At 33.3% G+C, this 13,058-nt stretch overlaps 1 pseudogene; it reads left to right on the top strand.

Annotated features, from left to right (window-relative positions):
• Positions 1–580: 580 nt before the first annotated feature.
• Positions 581–9,433, top strand: LOC100790477 (putative ALA-interacting subunit 2; annotated as a pseudogene).
• Positions 9,434–13,058: the final 3,625 nt, after the last annotated feature.

The raw sequence follows: 13,058 nt of genomic DNA, 5'->3' as shown, positions 1-13,058 counted from the left end.
AGTGTAATATTGTACTATTACGAATCATGTCCTACAAACTATTAGCCTCCATTTTTTAAATGATTTTGCATATGGTTTTTCTTGATCTCCCTCTACCTCTAGTGATATGGTCGTTCTCTATTTGATGAATTGGTCCACTCTACTAATGATTAGCTTCTACTGCCCAACCACCTAAGGTGAGATTCTACCTTTTTTTATTTTTCTTGTATCAGGTGCTACCCCAACTCTCTCTTTAAATTCATTCCTAATCCTATCTTGTCTGATATATGGACTCATCCAATGCAACATTCTCATATCTGCTATGCTGAGTTTATTCTCTTGTTACCTTTTTGTTGCTCAATGCTCAGTTCCATACAACATCACAAATTGTAATGCAGATAGTATTACAGATTAACTTATAGTATTTTTCTGCTTTTCAATTATTGAATACAAGCTCTGGTGTAAACTATAACTAAAATGAGAATAGGAATTGATGAGTAACTATTCACCCGTAATGTAGTATTGGGCAAATGCAACTGCTGGTGAAAATTGGGTAGTTAATTTGTAAGGTGACACACCAAGAACTTGGGTAGCTGTGGTAATGGATCTTCATGGAGGGAGTTTGTCAACAGTTAGCACAGGAGCACAAGCAATTCCAGGACATTCAACACGAGATGATGGTGAGTGTTACTTTCTTGGCAGGTTTTGAACTAATTTTGTTGGTTTAGGACACTGCATGTTTTGGTACTGCATTGATGGATTTTCTGACATGTGATTTTATATATATATATATATATATATATATATATATATATATATATATGTGGCAATCATATAATTAATGAATGAATAACTTTTTTACTTAACCTAGAGAGCATTTAGAGAATGGAAATGCTTTCTTATTCTTATTGAGTACACAGATTATGCAAGACATCAACATACTCATACACACATATATGTTTCTTTATATACACACATATATGTTTCTTTATAGACTTAGGTTCTGATTGAATACTAGTTAGAAGAGCTTTTGGGAGCTTTTCTACTGGAAATATAGAGCTTTTTCCAGTAGAGAGAAGCTCTCAATAGCTCTTCTAGCTTTATATCCAAACAAGCTCTAGTGGAGACTATTTCCTAGGCTAATGCAACTTCTCATGCACAAATACCCATGTACAATAAATAGATTTTATCATGTGATTGCATGAATCTTCTATTTCCTAAGTACATTAAGTATGATTGTTTCCAACATATTTGACTAACATTGTTTCAAACATATAGTTGTAGATGTCACAGAATGATTTTTTTTTATTTATTTACTTCTAAGTAGTCTATTAGCAATTTATTTCAGTACTTGAAATAAATTTCACATTTATTGTTTTTCTGCACATGCTACAACCTAACTTATCTTTTTTATTTGTCACATTAAGGTGACCTAATAAGTAATACATAAGGAATCGGGCAATCTATTTTTGTTGTATGTCATGCATTTTATACATTTTCTCTTGTTGAAACTTGACTTTCTATAAGAAAAAAAAACTTGTTATGATGTTGAAGCCTTAGACTAGGAAGTAAGTCAGAATTCTCCAACACATTGAAATTTAATTACATGTTTTTTGTTTAGACATGTGTCTTTGTATTGAACTCTTTTATTTCTTTTGTTTCCCTTTTCTTTTCATAATGATACTTGTACTGAGTGCCACTGTGGTGGTTTTGCAGTGTTCTATCAGTTTACACAACAGAACCTTCCAGCATGTAAAGCTGTGCTTACACCTGCATGTAGTTAGTTCTTTGACATACTTGAATATTTCATGACAGTTGACACCTTATTCTATCAAATGCATGCATTAAATCTCAATCAATTTCTATGCAGGTCATTGCTACATTGCTATTGATGGGTTTCATTTTCATTCCTGTAGGACTTGTTGCACTTCGTGCCTGAAATAGTGTATAAATAATTTCTACTTTGTTGATATTATTCACTGAATCTTTTTCCTTTCTCCCTTCTAAATCCCCATGCTTTCTACAATATTTATTTGACCTATGGATTTGTAGGTTTTTGAAATTGTGGATAGGTATCTCATTGACTGTGTACCTGAAGAATTTAGAAGTAATAAGGTCACATATATTAAAGATGACTAAATCTCAAAAAACTGTTCACGATTCTTAAAGGTGATAGTTTAATTACATCTGGTAGTAGATGGTGATGGGTTTTGGCATTGTTTAAAAGGACATGGCATTATATGATATTTTCTTTCATGCTGTTCTGCCGTTACTTCACTATCATAACATTCTTTGCATGCTTTGTCATCCCTCATTTAGTTATAATAAATAATTTTGGAATTAAAATGCTAATATCTTGCCAAAAGAATTACTGATAACGTTGATCTTTTTACTGTCTCTTGATTATGTTTACAATTTTTTTAGGTACTTAAGCCAATGAAAGCCCCAATTTATATCTATTATCAACTTGATAACTATTACCAAAACCACCAACGGTAAGGATTTTTTATATTGTTCTTTTCAAATACAATGATGAAGTCCTTAGAATAAGTATTACTCCCTCCGGATCAATTTTAAGAAAGAAAAAAAGAAAACCTTTTATGACTCATAAGTAAATTTTAACTACTTTCACCCTATTTAATGATACTATCTCAAAAATACCCTTCAATTAATTCAGATTCTATTTCCAATGACTCCTTTTGTCCTTGATATCAGGTTCCATTGAAAGGTACTTTAGGAAAAAAGTATATTTCTTAAATGTAATTAGTGGAATTAAATGATATTTACTAACTTAATTAGCATAAAAGTTAGTTAATTTTGTTTATATTTAGGTCCGGAGTAGTATTTGTCAAGGACACAAAATCATCGCTTTTCTTAAGCTTTTATCTATTTATACTTTCTCTTTCATATTTATCGCTGTTTATTTATTTGTTTGTGTTTTGGTCAATACACTAGCCGTTTTTATATCATGTACTGGTCCTCATTGTTGGAAATAATTTATTGAGTAATGAGTATATTCAATTGAGCAAACCTGAACGTATGCCCTGTTATGAACCAAGTTGGTTTTCTTGCTTTCATCAAATCTATTTGCTCTTTAACACTTTTCTTAGGTTGTATTTGAACTTATTGACATTTCTCCTAAGCAATTCCGTATTTATCCCCTCAACCTCAAGTTTGATTTTCTATCCCTACTAATTATTGAGAAAAATTCATAATTATGCCTTCTGCGAATAGCCACCTTCAACTTTTACTTTGTCTCAATTAGTCCATGAACTCCCACTAATATTGCAGTAGGGCCTTCCCTGTGAATGTACTAAATCTAAAGCATTGATTCATTTCCTCCCCGAAAGATTTATATTATATTTTCTTTATTTTTTCCAACTTCTTAAATGAAAAAATAGTAAAAAAAGGCCGAACATAACATGTTTTATGTTCTGAAAACAAAAACAGCATGATCCAAGCAACATTACAAACTTAGCTTGTTGATTTCATGATTGAGAGACCAATTTTTATCCCTTTGAAAGTCAGAAGAATCCAATGATTCTATTTGGCTGCTCAATTTTCTTGTATGGCATCAGGAAAATCATAGCCCACAGCATAATAGATTGACAAATTTAGGAAATCCTAGAAATTCTTTAAATACTTAAATTCAGAGGGAAATGATGGTTGAGCCGTTTAAAGAGGAGGAGATAAGGTGTGCAGTGTGGGTCATGAATCATTGCTAAATTACTAGCTAACTTACTAGCTAACTGGCTAACTGGCTTAGCAAGGTCATGAATCATCTCATTGATGAAAGGCAGACAACCTTTGTGAAGGATAGACAGTTGCTCCATGGTGTTTTGGTTGCTAATGAGGTACTTGAGGAGGCTAGGAGGTCTAAGAGGTCCTGCTTGGTGTTTAAAGTGGATTTCGAAAAAGCCTATGATTTAGTGTCTTGGCAATTCCTTTTTCATATGATGAGAAGAATGAGGTTCCATGACAGATGGATTGGATGGATTAAGGGGTGCCTCACATCAGCCTCTATATCTATTCTAGTGAATGGAAGCTCAACCTCTGAATTTAAGCCTCAAAGAGGTTTGAGACAAAGGGATCCTTTGGCCCTCTATTGTTTGACTTGGTTGTTGAAGGCTTGACAGGAATGATGAGGGAAGCAACAATAAAAGATTGCTTCCAAAGCTTCTTGGTGGGGAAAAACAAGATTCCAGTGAATATCCTCCAATTTGCTGACGACACCATTTTTTTTGGGGAAGCTTCAATGGATAATGTTAAAGCTGTGAAGGCCATTCTTAGAAGCTATGAGATGGTTTCTGGACTGAGAATCAATTTTCCAAGAGCCAACTTGGAGCAATTGGGCAATCTGAGGAGTGGTGTTGTATTGCTGCTGATTTCTTAAACTGTGCCATGCTTCATTTTCCTTTATGTTACCTAGGGTTGCCAATAGGTATCAATCCGAGAAGGAAGGTGGTGTGGGAGCCTATAATTAGGAAATTCGAGGCTAGGTTGAACAAATGGAACCAAAGAAGTATCTCTATGGCTGGCAAAATCACCCTAATTAATGTTGTCTTAACCGCATTGCCCTTGTTCTATCAGTCTTCTTTCAGGGGCCCCTCAGCAGTGATTAATAGACTAACTGTCATTCAAAGAAACTTTCTTTGGGGTGGCAACTTAGAAGGGAAGAAGATTGCTTGGGTAGCTTGGAGTCAAGTGTGTGCATCTAGAGAAAGTGGAGGATTGAGAATTAAAGACATCAAGGCCCTCAATAATGCTCTTCTAATTAAATGGAAATGGTTGATGTGTCAGCAAATTGATCAACTCTGGAGCCGAATTCTGATTTTGAAGTACAGAGGCTGGAGAGGCTTGGAAGAGGGGCTACCAAAGCCACATTTCTCTCACTAGTGGAATGACTTGAGATCCATTAATCAACATCAGAGTGTGGCTGAGGTTTCTAAGCAATTTATTTGGAAGTTGGGAAGAGGAGATCAAATTTTGTTCTGGGAGGACTCTTGGGTTCATGATGGGATAACTCTTAAAGAAAAATATCCAGAATTATATCGACTTTCCTTTCAAAGACTTCAGACAGTAGCATATTTGGGTTCTTTCTGTGAATCTGGGTGGGAATGGAAGTTCTCTTGGAGGCGAAATTTGTTTGATAATGAGTTGGGGATAGCTTCAGCCTTTATTGATCATACTGCTGCTATCAACCTAAATGCTAGGTTTTAGGATACTTGGGAGTGGGGAGCTGCATCTAACGGGATCTTCTCTACCAAATCTGCTTATCTTTGCATTCGAGCTGAGCAGTCTTCTGAAGATCAATGCCTAGGTTTCTGCCAGCTTTGGGACATTAAAATTCCTCCTAGAGCTTTATCTTTTGCCTGGAGATTACTTTGGGATAGGCTTCCCTCCAAGGAGAACTTATCTAGGAGACAAGTTGCGATTAACAATGACCTGTGTCCCTTCTGTCAAAGCAAATCTGAATCTGCCTCTCATCTGTTTTTCACTTGTCAAAAAGTTATGCCTCTGTGGTGGGAATTCAACTCCTGGGTTAGGGAGGAAAAAGTTCTTCATTGTAGGCCAATGGATAATTTCCTCCAGCACTCCTCCATAGCAGGCTCGAAGGTTACCAATACAAGAAGGAAAATATGGTGGATAACAGCTACAAGGTCAATATGGAAGCTCCAGAATGATATGATCTTTCATAATCAGCCTTTTCACATCTCTAAGTTGGTGGATAACACAAATTTTCTCACTTGGTCCTGGCTGAGGGGGTGGGAAAAGGACTTTAATGTTCCTTTCCATCAATGGTCCTCAGCTATGTCTATAACTATTAATTAGAGTGTGGTCTGTAGGGTCAGGCTCCTGTTGGCTTCTTGTAGGGCAATTGTATTTCTAGTTTTTGTTATATGTTTCAGGAGATCTTCTCTCCTGTGCTATCCTATAGTACCTCTGGTACTAATTATTGCTTAATATATATATATATATATATATATATATATATATTAATTTTGTAGTTAAAAAAAAATCCACTATGGAAGCAAGTGGCAACTTACTGCTTTTTTGTAACAATTAAAACAATCCCTTAAAACTTTTCCATCCAGAGCATAAAAAATACACTCTATTCATCAACCCCAAAAGTGAAAGTCAATGTGAACAACTACCATTCCATTAATAAAGTGTCTGCCTTTCCTTAATCTTTTTCTTTCAAAATTGATTGCATTAATTGGTTCCTAAATGGTTGAATAACTGTATATGTCTTGTACAGCAAGATCAGCCATACAGTTGTGGGGCCTGTTGAAGTTCAGCATCTGATTGAACATAGTACCAGTAACTGGATGATACTTCTTTATAATATGGTTTTGTTCATGTTTCTAATCAAAACTTGGATTTTGATGTTCTTGTTTTCAAGAAGACATATATGTTCTGCTCTGGCTATTTTTTGTTTTTATTTTTAAATTAAGAAATGCTAAAGTTAATATGTTTTTCTTTTGAAAAATAAAATATGAATCAATGGTTAAATTTAGTAAGAATCAATGGTTTAGATTTTTTACAATCAATGGTCAACACTTTTTCGATGTTCGTTAACTCACAATTAATGAAATGACTTTGTAACATTAACTGGAGTTTAAGGATTGATTGGGCTGAAGTAAAAGTTGAAGATGCCTACTTGCAAAAGGCACAAAATTTAAGGTGCTTTTTACACTGTTTTCTTGGTTATTAATTATTTGAACAGGTCATCCCTCCCATTGCTAAATTTTTAAAATTATTGCTGTTTATATCGATGATTTGTCTTTGAATTTAATGTATTGTACTCTAGGCAGATGAATTTGAGGTCCAGTATAGGTCTCTTAAATTAGAGTCTATACAGTAAAATGTTTTTCTTTATTGGTGCTTCATTCCTTTCCACCAAAATCATGAATATTGCCTGATTTACTTTCAACTATGATTTTATTTCTCCATTGTTTATTCAAATCTTCAAAATTTGTTCGGTATGCCAAAAGTAGAAGTAACCTGCACCTCTTACATGGACTTGGATGCAATGACACCAGTTCTTGTAAACCTTTAGAGTCCTCACACGATCTCCCAATTGTACCTTGTGGGCTGATGGCATGGAGTCTGTTCAATGATACATATACGTTCAGTCGCAACTCATCAGAATTGAAGGTCAATAGGAAGAATATTGCGTGGAAGAGTGATCGTGATCACAAATTTTGGAAAGCATGTTTACCCATTTAATTTTCAGAATGGGACTTTAATTGGGGGTGGAAAGCTGGATCCAAGTATTCCTGTATGTTTGAAGCTTTTGAATTGCTTATCAAGTCCTATTGTCATCCTTTCTTCCTGTGATCAATTTCCTTATTTGGATTTGAAATATCTTTTAGTGACCTACATTGCAATGCCTTTCCCTTTTATTCATCTATTTGACATCCAATATTTAACAAGATTGCTGACATGGCAGTAGAGAAAAAAATAAGGGGACTAAGGGAGACCAAAAGTGTAATTAAACCTAAAAGATGCTTATTACCGATAGTTTAAAGATAAAAAGGGTTATTATTATCATGTTTATTTCCCTCATGCTGCATAACAATCACAGGCAACTACACTAAAAGCACTATGCAGTCCTCCATTCAGGAGTTTGTGGTTCTAAAGAATTTTGCCATTTTGTATCATGCTCCTAGAGCTCCTGTTATTTGTGAGATTACTTGGTACCCGCCCCTCCGTGGTTAGGTCAAAGCCAATTCTGATGGCGCGGTGCGTGGTCATCTTGGCCCGACAGCGTGAGGGGGCTTATTCTGGGATCACGCATGGAGAGGTTTGGGAAGCTTTGCTTTCAATATAGGCTCTTCCTCATCTTTAGTTGTGGAATTATGGGGTGCCATTTTTTCTGTTGAAACTGCTTGGAGAAAAGGTTTGGCTTGAATGCGACTCTATCTTGGTCGTCCAATCCTTTTCAGACCGTCTCTTGTTCTTTGGCCTATCAGAAATAGGTGGCAGATAAGCTTGCCAACCATGGTCTCACACTTAACTCTTTTACTTGGTGGAATTCCATCCCCCCTTTTTGTATAGCTGACTATATCTACAATGGATTAGGTCATCCTAGCTATAGATTTTGTTGATATCTACTTCTTCCATGGGTTTTGGTATAGTCCCCCCATGTTTTTTTGTTTTATCTTTTTTGGTTCATTTATATAATCTTAGTCAGCTGAGGATGGTAGAGGTAGTGGGTGCCAAGATAGTTGGGGATGCACTTCTCTTTCATGACTGCAGCAGCTGGCTATTTCTAAAAATAAGGGTATACTTATTGGTTGAATTTGGAAAATAACCACCTCTTAAACCATTTAATGTATGGATAGTCTTAGAATAAAATTAAAATTTATGACAAAATAACCAATCTAACCACTTTTATTGGTCTTGATGAATTATGGAATTGTTTCTTATATATAAGACCAAACGTAGTATTTAGTAGCGTTTAAGTAGGTTCCTCCATATGCCAATTTTTCTTTATCCCCCCCTTCCCCTGCCTTTTGGCTTGAAACCAGTTTCACACTTGCACTAATAGAGGATGTAGTGTACGTACAAGTGAAATATTATTATTCAGCTAGTTGGTCAAACTGAAGTGAAATTAGGGGTTTGGTGGGTAGGGAATTAACATCCCTTGTAACTTGTAAGCTATTCATTTCCTCATTAAAATTTTCTTTATGTACTGATTTTGTTATTATATTTTCTTGTGTTCTGATCCTAATGCATTCTGATAACATATTTCAGCTTGGTGATCAAGAAGATCTCTTAGTTTGGATGTAGACTGCTCCTCTCCCTACCTTCCGAAAGTTATATGGTAGAATTGAAGAGGATTTGGATGTAGATGATGTCATAGTAGTCCACCTAGAGAATAACTATAGCACTTACAGTTTCGGTGGAAAGAAGAAGCTTGTTCTCTCAACATTAAGCTGGCTGGGTGGAAAAAATGACTTCCTTGGAGTTGCCAATTTATTTGTTGGTGCCTTTTGCATATTGATCTCCATCATCTTCCTGTTGCTTCATGTGAAAAATCCTAGGTAACATGGGGTCCTAATCTATCTTTTGAAATTGATTATCCCATACATTTTTTGAACTGGTTTTGTTTACAAGTTATGCTCCCTCTTTGGGACAGACCTTATGGGGACACGGCCTACATATCTTGGAATAGGAAAAACATTGCTAGCTGATAAGGTACGTGGTACAGGTACACTGGTAATAATTTTCTTAATGCGACACACGGGATACATATTCTTGTTATTAAAACTACTGTATTTTATTGTAAAAGATGAAGCAGTGTAAACATCTCCATGGGCTTTAACTATTATGGAAATGAGCCATTAGGAGTGGGATAGTGGAGAGAGCTTGGTTGGTTTGCATGAGGTCATAAATCAAACCTCAGCATTGCCATTGTACACACACAAAAAAAAAGTACCATATTGAAATAGAAAGTGTATGTTGTATTAAATTTTGCTGCATATTTTTACAGAATGGAATTGAAACATTTATTAAACCATAGTTGCATGGGTTGATCACTTGCTCTCACATACCAATTGTCGTAGACAAGTCTGGTAGTTTTATCATTTGCGGCAGTTTAAACTAGATAGGATTTTAAAATAAGATTATTTAGATTCTTAGAGCATAATACTTTTCTAATGGTAGAAACGGAAGGTTGGTCTGTTTTCTTTAGTTGTTTTTCTTATTTGATTCCATCACTTTTATAACCGATTAATTGTTTGTTGAAACATTGCATTCGGGGGAAATTCTTTTATACAGAGTCAATCTAATTATACTATGAGTGCATGAAGTACAAAAGCTGATCAAGGGCTGATTGCAGATGATAAATAACTATTAGCTACAGTCATAAATATAGTTAAACAATTTTATTGTAGTTAGTTCCGTATAATTTGTCACCAAAGAAATTCTTTGAAAAGGCTGTTTTATAGTAACATTACTATTTTTTATTTTCCATTTTATCACACTTTAAACATCTATATTATAAATTGGGAACACAAACGTACACTTTATTATTAATTGGAATTTATTAAAAATCACAAATTTGTGAGTTCTATTTATTTAATGAGTTTTACTTAAAGCTGTCAAAATAAGCCCAAACTCATGAGCCAACCTCTCCCCCCACATGTCCGGGCAAAACCCAAAAAGAGAGTAAATTTTGCATTTGGTTGTAAAATTTGGCATGACCCATTTGCGACTCGGCTCACCCGAGTGAACTCGTGGTGGAGCGGGTTGTCCCACTTGACCCACCTAAAAAGTAACCTATACGTATGCTGTAATATTTTTTTAAGATTTAATGTGTTTTGTTCACTTAACTAAAAATAGAGTAAAACTCACCTAAAATACACTTTTAGTATTTTGTAATATTATTCAACATTATTTTATTTAGTATTTTGTTCAAGACTATTTTAAATTTTTTTGTTATTATAGTTCTAGACTTCTAGTTTGTGATAATATGTTTAGTTGTGATGTGTGAATAGTGGAAGATTTAATTTAACTAATATTTTTTTAATTTATTCAAATTTATTTTTCTAAAAATAATTTTTTGTTGAATTTTCTTTAAAAAAACATATTTCTATTTTTATTTTAGGTGGGTCGGTGGACTAACCTGCTTTTTTCTGGAATCAACTTTTAGTGGGTCGAATTGTGTTGATCCGTTTAAGGGGTGAGTCAAAGGTGGGTTGGACCCAACGAGTCAGACCAACCTATTTTGACAGCTCTAATTTTATTTATAATTTATAGTTTTTAATAAAATTTAACCTACAATAAGGGTATTACGGAGTGTATTGTTAAGTATTTCTTAGATAGAATATACATAACTTGGAAAGTGTGAATATCATTCTCCTCACCTTTCTTTAGTAGACATTCTCACAATTTTCTGTTTCTTTTGGAGGTATATTTTGTACACTATTTTGGCAACTAACAAAAAAATCTTTCTAAATCATGTCAAACTACTTTACTTTTATCTTTATTTGTATTATTAATTTTCTTAATTGTCTATCTATTTAATCTATCTTTTTCTCAATCTTTAAGTAACACAATTTAAATTATATATTATAAATTCAAAATAATATGTAAAAAATGTTTCTATTTTTATGAAATTTAATATTAATTATAATATAATTTATATATTAATTTATTATGAATTTTGGTTATATAAAAATAAATATTTATCTATATAAACATGCAGAAATGTTAGTTATCTATATCTATCTATTTATATACTATATGTAAAAGAATCTTAATGATTTTTAAACTGTTAAATCAAGATTTTAATTTCATTATAGTCCTTGATTTGATTTAATCATATTTAGTCATTGATCGAAAGGTAACAATTAACAATAGCCTTTGATTAGATTTCATCATTTTTAAGCGTAGTGAAGAATTAAAATAATTTATAATATGTTACTTTAATTATTAATTAGAGAAAAAAATTAAGAAATATATATTTTAATTTAATTATTTTACAATATATTTCATAAATAATAACAATGACAAAAAATAATTTTATAATTAAAAATATATATTTTATTATTGATAAAAAGTATACTATAATATATATATTTATAAACTTTTATATCTATTTAATTAAACTTAACTAACTTTTAATAACTGATATCAAAATAGTTGTAAAGTATTTGAAACACATCACAAGGGAAGTTGAATAATGTGATGGATAAAAACTTAGATTTTTTAAAACTTTTTAAAAAAATTCTCAAACAAAAATCAATGGACAATGAGTTTTGTCAGGGATTCAAAATCATGTTGTACTTAGAAAATCAGTGCACAAAACTTGGATGCATTAGTGTAGGAGTAACTTATAGAGAAGAACTAGTTATATAGAAGCAATAAAGAAAACACAAAGGTTTTATACTGGTTCACCCCAACTCTTGGGCGACCTCTACTTCTCTTTCAAACCTTGAAGGGTTTCACTAATCAATTCTTTAATTACAACCAAGTATTATATATGTCACTTATGGCTACAACGATTACTCTCTAGGCCACTTCTCGCACTACCCTTAAACTCCCCTTGAGATTAAGACCCAAGTATTCTTTGTCACTAAGCCACTCTTGGCTTTCACAAACAATGTATGTTTGATAAAAAAAAAAAAAAAAGATGTATTCTAATCACTCAAATAGTCTTTACACAATAAGCTCAAATAGAATGAAACTTGCTAACTTAGTAACGCTAAGATTTACTCAATTCACTCAAGTTTATTTCGTCTAGTAGACTAATAGCGCTACAACACTTTTTTCGTTTTGTCTCAAATTATTCTCTTGTGATTTGAAAACCTCAACACGAACACCTTCAAGCTTTATATAGACTTTAGAGCTGCGATCCGTTGTGAGATCTCAGCTAATCGTTGTCTAATAGCATTGAGGCTTTACACGAGGCCATTATTGTGCAAAGAAAGAGAGAGAGAGAGTGAGGACCACAAATAATTTTTGCAACAGAGCTGACTTTTAGCGTTAACTAGTGTCGCCTAATGCTCAGAGCTGACTTTCAGTGTACAAATCGAAAGAAATGTTAATGACATAAGACAAAAAAATTAAGAATATCAAGACAAGATAATTTAAATATTCCTTTGGTTTTTGCACTATGACATGAGTTTCTTATTGAACCATAACTGAAGCACTTGTCTTCTCAGTACTAGACACTGAAGCAATATCGTCCAATGATTGATACTTTGCCTATTGTCCAAAGCCTTTTTGTTCATGGTTTTCTACTTATATCTCAAAAAGATATATGAACCTGTAGCTTAAGCATGAAAGGTTAACACATAAAATTTATACTTTGTTAACATCAAAATCTTAGGGATTTAATTGTTTGTTATTGTCTAGTGTGATTTGGACATAGCCAGACTTAACAATCTCCCCCTTTTTTATGATGGCAAGCAATATAAATTTTGATACCAAAAAGGCTAGAATGAAGAGATTAAGATCAAGGTATCAAAGCAATTTTAGAATATATTGTTGCACACCACTTACTCTTGGTTTGCGTATTTGAGGAATATAACTTTGATATACGCCAAACTTGTTAAACATCATAACAT

The sequence above is a fragment of the Glycine max genome, chromosome 15 (assembly GCF_000004515.6).
Source record: "Glycine max cultivar Williams 82 chromosome 15, Glycine_max_v4.0, whole genome shotgun sequence".
Lineage (NCBI taxonomy): Eukaryota > Viridiplantae > Streptophyta > Magnoliopsida > Fabales > Fabaceae > Glycine > Glycine max.
This window is presented reverse-complemented; position numbering and strand designations above follow the sequence as displayed.